The sequence below is a fragment of the Microcaecilia unicolor genome, chromosome 2 (assembly GCF_901765095.1).
Source record: "Microcaecilia unicolor chromosome 2, aMicUni1.1, whole genome shotgun sequence".
Lineage (NCBI taxonomy): Eukaryota > Metazoa > Chordata > Amphibia > Gymnophiona > Siphonopidae > Microcaecilia > Microcaecilia unicolor.
Window position 1 is genome coordinate 156,243,792 of NC_044032.1, and position 6,687 is coordinate 156,250,478.

Below are 6,687 nucleotides of genomic sequence, written 5' to 3' on the forward strand. Positions count from 1 at the left end.
TAGGAAAATTCAAAAAGCGGATATTATTATTCCTAGTTACATTCTCCAGAAATTCAGTTCGCCTTCTTAAAGTACACAAATCTTTTATCATGGTCTCTTGATGTACCTGTACAATTTTTAAATCTTTCTCCATTTCTGTTTGTCGGGTAACCATAGTCTCTACCCTAGTTTCAGCTACTTGAACCCTTTGGTCAAGATTAACAATGTCCTGTGAAACTTGTTTTATTTGTGGACTTAATGATTTCCCAAGGTCCACAATCAATGTCCAAAGAGATTCCATTGTAATTTCAGTGGGTCTTTGAGTAAAAGGAAATTGTACCTCTGCAACTTCTGTGGGTTGTTGCTTTCTATTTTCACTTCCAGCTTCCATCAAATCCTGGTAGCTAGATGTTATTTCTGACCCTCCGGAGGCGCCTTGCTCTCCTAGGCTTGCATTCTCCGCCTGATGACTCCCCTCCTCGGTCCGTTGGACTGCTTCACTCGTCGGTGGCGTCCCACAGGAAACCGGCGTTGACGTGCTCACTCCCGAGGGTTGCGTGGGAGGTGGTCTAGCGTCGGGGCTGAGCGAAAGCTCCAACCCAGAAGTCTCCGGAGTGTTTCCCTCTCCACCCGATAGACTCAGCGGGTCCGCTCTCGACGTCCTCGGCATCTGGGCTCTTAGGAGGTGAGCGGTCATGGTAGATTGTATTAATTGAGGATTTTGCCGTGGCGGGGCAGCTGAGGAGGACACGCGGCCCCTTCTCTTCGGCATCTTCTCCAAGAGCTGCTGAGCGTCCGATCTAATCAGCAGCCATTTTGAATCCGCCGAGGTGGTGCAGTGTTGTTTGAGTGAATGGTGCTAGTGCTCCTCTAGAGCAGGAATAAGTAAAAGAAAGGATAGGTCCTGAAGGATAGGGAAATTTAATTTATTTTTGGAGAATTATATGGCCAAAGTGTAACCCTTCCTAATTGACATCTAGAGATTCTAAATGAAAATCCTAGCAGGGAGATAGGGTTTTCTCTCACTTTGTTATTAAGGTTAGGTTTAGGGTGAAGAGCCAGGCGTCCGGACGGCGAGCGGAGTGTACAACTGGGCCCCAACGCAAGAAAGACTCCTGCGCTACAGAGAAAAGCAGCGTTTAAGAACAGCTAAGTGACTTGAAACACAAACCAATTAAAACATATATACTTACCTGAGATCCTGGGTTCCATTGACGAAGGTGAATCCTGAAAAACACAAAAACAACACAGAAAGAATCAAATTCTTGTATAGAGAAATTAAAGAGAGTAAATTGATTGGATAGAATACATTAGAAAATAGAGTTTTAAGGAAGGAAAAAAATATAATACTTATCTGATACTGTTGTTTTTTTTTAATTGTTAATGAGTTGATCTATGAAAGAAAGAAAATAGAATTAGTAGTATTAGGGTTTTTGGACAGTTAACTGAGCAAAACTTTGTTCTGAATACATTGATTACTTATTTACTCTTTTAAAGTGATTGATTATTGATAAATAAAATATCTGTGAACTATTTAATAAATAGTGTCTGGTGCCTTTGAATTCTGGAAATACCATAATTCCAAATCCTAAATTAGTTTCATTTTCCTCTTCCGCCCTTAGAGGACGGAAGACGAGGTTAGTGTTTCTACAACTTCTCCGGTGTTTTGCAGTGAGTTTCTGAAACCAGGCCCGACTACAACCACCAGGTTTGGAAATCACGTAGTAATATCTGGAGCACCGGAGGTGCTTGTTAGATTAACATCAATTGTTTACAAAATATGACAATGGTAATTAGTAGCACAACTAAATTCTATTCCTACTAAACTACAGTTTCCTTAACAGAATAAAGAAAGAAGGGTTCTAAGATAATCACACAGCAATTGGATCTGGTTCATACTTAGGGCCTCTTTTACAAAGCCGACCTACCAATTTTCTGTGTAGCAAATGATAGGAAGCCCATTCAATTCCTATGGGCTTCTTCTCATTTACCATGCGGGAATCGTTAGCGCAGCTTTGTAAAAGAAGTCCTTAGTGACTGGTATTATCCAGTGCTCTTTTTGTAGGAAAAAACGTACCAGTACTCATACAGAGCCAACCTTAAGGGCGGGGTCACTATATATGGCTCTGCTCCTATAGAAGCTCCATCCCTACAGTAGTCACACCTATTTTACCAGCCATGTTGTATATAAAAAGGCATCATTGAAAATAGTATACCAGTCCCTAGGTCCAACAAAAGAACCTCTAAGGGGTATGTTTACTAAGGTGCATTAGCATTTTTAAAGCGCCTGTAAATTTAAGGCGTGATAAATGCTAATACGCCTATACATTTCTATGGATTCATTAGTGTTTAATGCGCGTAAACCATGTACGTGCGTTAAAAATGCTAATGAGCCCATAACGCTGCTTAGTAAACATAGGTGTAAGAGTGATCATAAACTAATAAAATACGTAGTCAAAAATTCAGCTGAAACCCCCAAAAACCAGACACTGGCATCAAAGACAACACCAAAATAAATAAATAAATAAATAAAATACATATTTTCCTCTAGTACTGCTATAAAGGGAGCAGATGTAAATTACAAAAACTGACATATTCCGTTTACTACATTACAAATTAACAACTACAAATAAAACAAAAAATTAACACAGCTACCATAGTACTTTATCTTAAACTAAAAATAAAATTCTTTTTTCTACCTTTGTGGCCACGTGCCTTTTTTCAATTACGTTGGTCCCAGTCTCTGGTTTCTACTTTCCTCATCTTTTCTTAACTCTATTGCCAGGATTTCCTGTTCATTTGTCATTTTTATGTCCTCCTTTTCCTTCGATTTATTTCGTACCTCTGTCCACATTTAATTCTTTCTTAATATCCAATTTTCAATTTCTCTCTTTTGACTGTGTCTACCTATAACTTGCCCCTTTCTCCTCCCCACTTTAAACCAACATTTATTTTCTCTGTCCTCCCTGCTTCCATTATCTGTCCCCCTCTCCACCCCAGTTCCATCCAGCATTTCTCCTCTCTTTCCTGCCCACTTTCATTTGCCCCCTTTCTCCTATAAACTTCCATACAGAATCTCCCCTCTTTCTGTCCCATTCTTCCAGCATCTCTCCCCCCCTCTCTCTCTCTCTGTCTCCCAATCCTTCCACCCAGCATCTCTCCCTTTCTTCCTTCCAACCAACCAACCAACCAACCAACCAACCAATCAACCAACCAACCAACCAACCAGTAATTCCTCTCTTTCTTTCCCCCTTCTATCCAATGTCTCCACCCTCTTTCCCCATCTTTCTATCCAGCATCCTCAAACCATGGTTAAGGTGGGGAAATGGGCATTTCATGGGTGCTCCAAAATTTATGCACGCAATTATAGAATATGGTCCTCTGTGCCTAAATGTATGTGCTGGGATTTATTCCATGTTTTTGTTGGTGTAAATGGACGCGTGTAGTTTTAGGCACTGGGATATCACCTAAGCGTATTCTATATACCGTGCCTAAATCTAGGTGCTGTTTATAGAATACACTTAGGTGGAAATGTTTTCCATGTAGAGTTTTTAGGCACCATATAATCCCCCCTTATGCCTTTATTTGTGCTTATATGACAATAAAGGTATTACTATATTAAAACAATAGCAAACACTTATGATTGCCTGTGTATGTTTGACCCTGCTTAGCTTTCACTGGCTTCCGTCTGCTTTCCTAGCCAGCCACCGCACTTTCACTTACTCTCCCTCTCCACCTTGCCAGCTGCTGAGAAAATCAGTCCCACTCCAGCAGAAAGAGCAATCCAAGTTCTTTATTGTTACAGATGTCAGCCTTGTCTAAACACCTCCAACTATCAGCAAACTTTAATCCATTTTCAATTACAGGCTTTTGTTTTAAATTCTCCCTCCCCAAACCTCCAGCCACACTATCTTCACCGCAGATAGTTTTGGAGATTTAGCTGGAACCACCCCCTCTCTCACCTCCTACAGTTTTAAGTTCCCCCAAAATGCACATGCCTTTCTGTCTTAAAACCCTTCCCCCCCTTCCACAGCACTACCTCTTGGGAACAGCCAATATGGTAGCAAGTTGTGCTTTCCAGTTGCTCCCCCACTGCTTTGCTCCCAGCTTCCCCCAACTCCACAACCGGGGCAATGCTGAGGCCACAAAAGCTCTCACCCTGTGTGCACGGGTTAGAGCCAAACCACCCACCTCCATACATTCCCCCTTACCTTCTCCTTCTACCTCTGCTTTATTCCACTCCATCTCCTCCTCCTCCCCAAGCTCCACCAGCTGTTCCCCATCTCCAGGATCAGACCTCATCTCCCAATCAGTCATTCCACCCTCCCCCTCCTGAGAGTTCAGCTGACCCTGCACTGGCTTCTGGGGAGTGTAGTTTTTCTCCTGCATTACAGCTTTCCCTGGCAGTTTGATCCCTAGAGGGCGCCCTGCTCTCCTAGCTGGGCTGAATGACCGGGGATGATGCCGGCTGAAAGAACCACTATCCCCTCTCCCTCGTACCAGCCCTCCAGAGTGCTCACAGTAGATATATATCATGAAACAGCATAAACAATTATTGTAGCTGGTAGGAACAGCAGTAATAAACTCTGTATTATGTGCTCATTTTTCTACACTGTTCTATAGAATACTATAATGCATAAATTTAAGTGAGGAGACCCTTTTCCTTGATGGGTTCATCTTAGCTATTGTTGTAATCTGCCTTGGGAAGCCTGGTGTTATAAAGATGGAATATATTGAAATTAAATGAAAGTGAAATTAAACTCCCCTTTCATTGGGGCACATGGAATCACTTCACTTCATCTCTTTTGTAGAAGATTACATTTAGATAAACATGGATAATTCTGTTTTGAGCATGTTTCAGGGACAATATTAATAAAAATAAATATTTTGTTTCATGCAGATCTCTCATTTGTTAAAACATAACTAACCCCCCCCCCCTACACACACACACACACTGTGCTAATGCCGACATAGCTCATTCACTTTGAATGGGCTGTGTCAGCATTCCCACATGGCCGCCAGTAGAATTCAGTAACATCATAGGAACAAGTTGATGGATATGCCTGAAACATTTAACAAAGTTCAGATTAGCTTATTTACCCAACTGGACATTTAACATTCTGTCCTTTAATGATGTCGCATGTTCAGAAATCATAGCTGTAAATATAGACAGTTATTCAAAGATTATTACATGCATACACCAGAATAGGCATCTATACACACATTGCAAAAGTAAACAACAACTTTTACAGAGTACATCCAAAACTGATTTTTTTAAATTATCTTTATTCAAAGCACAATATGTTTGTAGATATGCTTTATACAGAAAAAGAAAAATTATAGAACCAACCAACATGGCACAATATAAACATTTACAGAGAACATACCCCAAGGACCCTTCCCCTCCTGCACTCCCCTCCCTCCCTATCAGCCCACTCAACTGCTTCTATCTGTCAAAATAACACAACAGATGTACAGATCAGTATGCCCCAAAGCAGTACAAAATAAGTAAAGTCATAAACAAATTGTTTAACCATCCTTAGGTTTCACCTTTGGGTTTAGCAAGCAGTGCCATGTGCATTTAAGGTCTGGATGAATGAATTAAAACAAAGTATAAAGCAAATGCCCAAAATATGTAATACTTGGTAGAAATAATGAAACAGTGATGGAATATTCACATAACAAGCAGCCAACAGATTTATTTTCCATTAAACATAATTAATGTTTTATGAACTTGGAGGCTAATAGTGTATTATGGCAGTGGATTGCTTGACTGCATAACAAAATCACACTCATCTATATACAAGCACACAGCCACAATACAAAGATAAAAAAAAGCCCTTTACAACCAACCAGAATTTGAATAAATATTTACAACAGAATGTTGCTTTTTTGGCTGCCACCTCAAACTGGGCAGTTTTAAGTGTATTGTCTACAACACCTAGATCTTTTTCTTGGGTGCTGACCCCAAAGGTGATCCTACCATGAGGTAAATATGATTCAGATTATTCTTCCCATTTTGCATTTGTCCACATTAAATTTCACCTGCCACTTGAATGTCACAGTCCACATGTGTTTTAACAACCTTGAATAGTTTTGTGTCATTTACAGATTTAATCACCTCACTCATCATTCCAATTTCCAGATCATTTACAAATATGTTAAATAGCACCAGTCCCAGTACAAATCCCTGAGGAACTCCACTATTCACCCTCCTCCATTGAGAGAAATGGCCATTTAACCCTACCCTCTGCTTTCTGTTCAATAACCAATACCTAGTCCACAACAGAACATTGCCTCCTATCCCATGACTCTTTGTCTAAAGCTTCTGAAAATCAAGATATACTGTATCAACCATCTCACCTATATCCACATGTTTATTCATGTCTTCAAAGAAATGAAGCAAATTGGTGAGACAAGATTTCCCTTTGCTGAAACCATGCTTAGTTATTCTGTCCCATTAAACCATGTTTGTCTATGTGTACCATAATTTTATTCTTTATAATAGGTTCTACTATTATATCCAGCACTTCCATTAGTCTTACCGGTCTTTAATTTCCCAGATTACCTCTGGAACCCTTTTTACAAATCGGCGTCATATTGGCCACCCTCTACACTTCAGGTACTACAGACAACTTTAATGACAGGTTACAGATTACTAACAGCAGATCAGCAATTTCATGCTTCAGTTCTATCAGTACCCTTGGA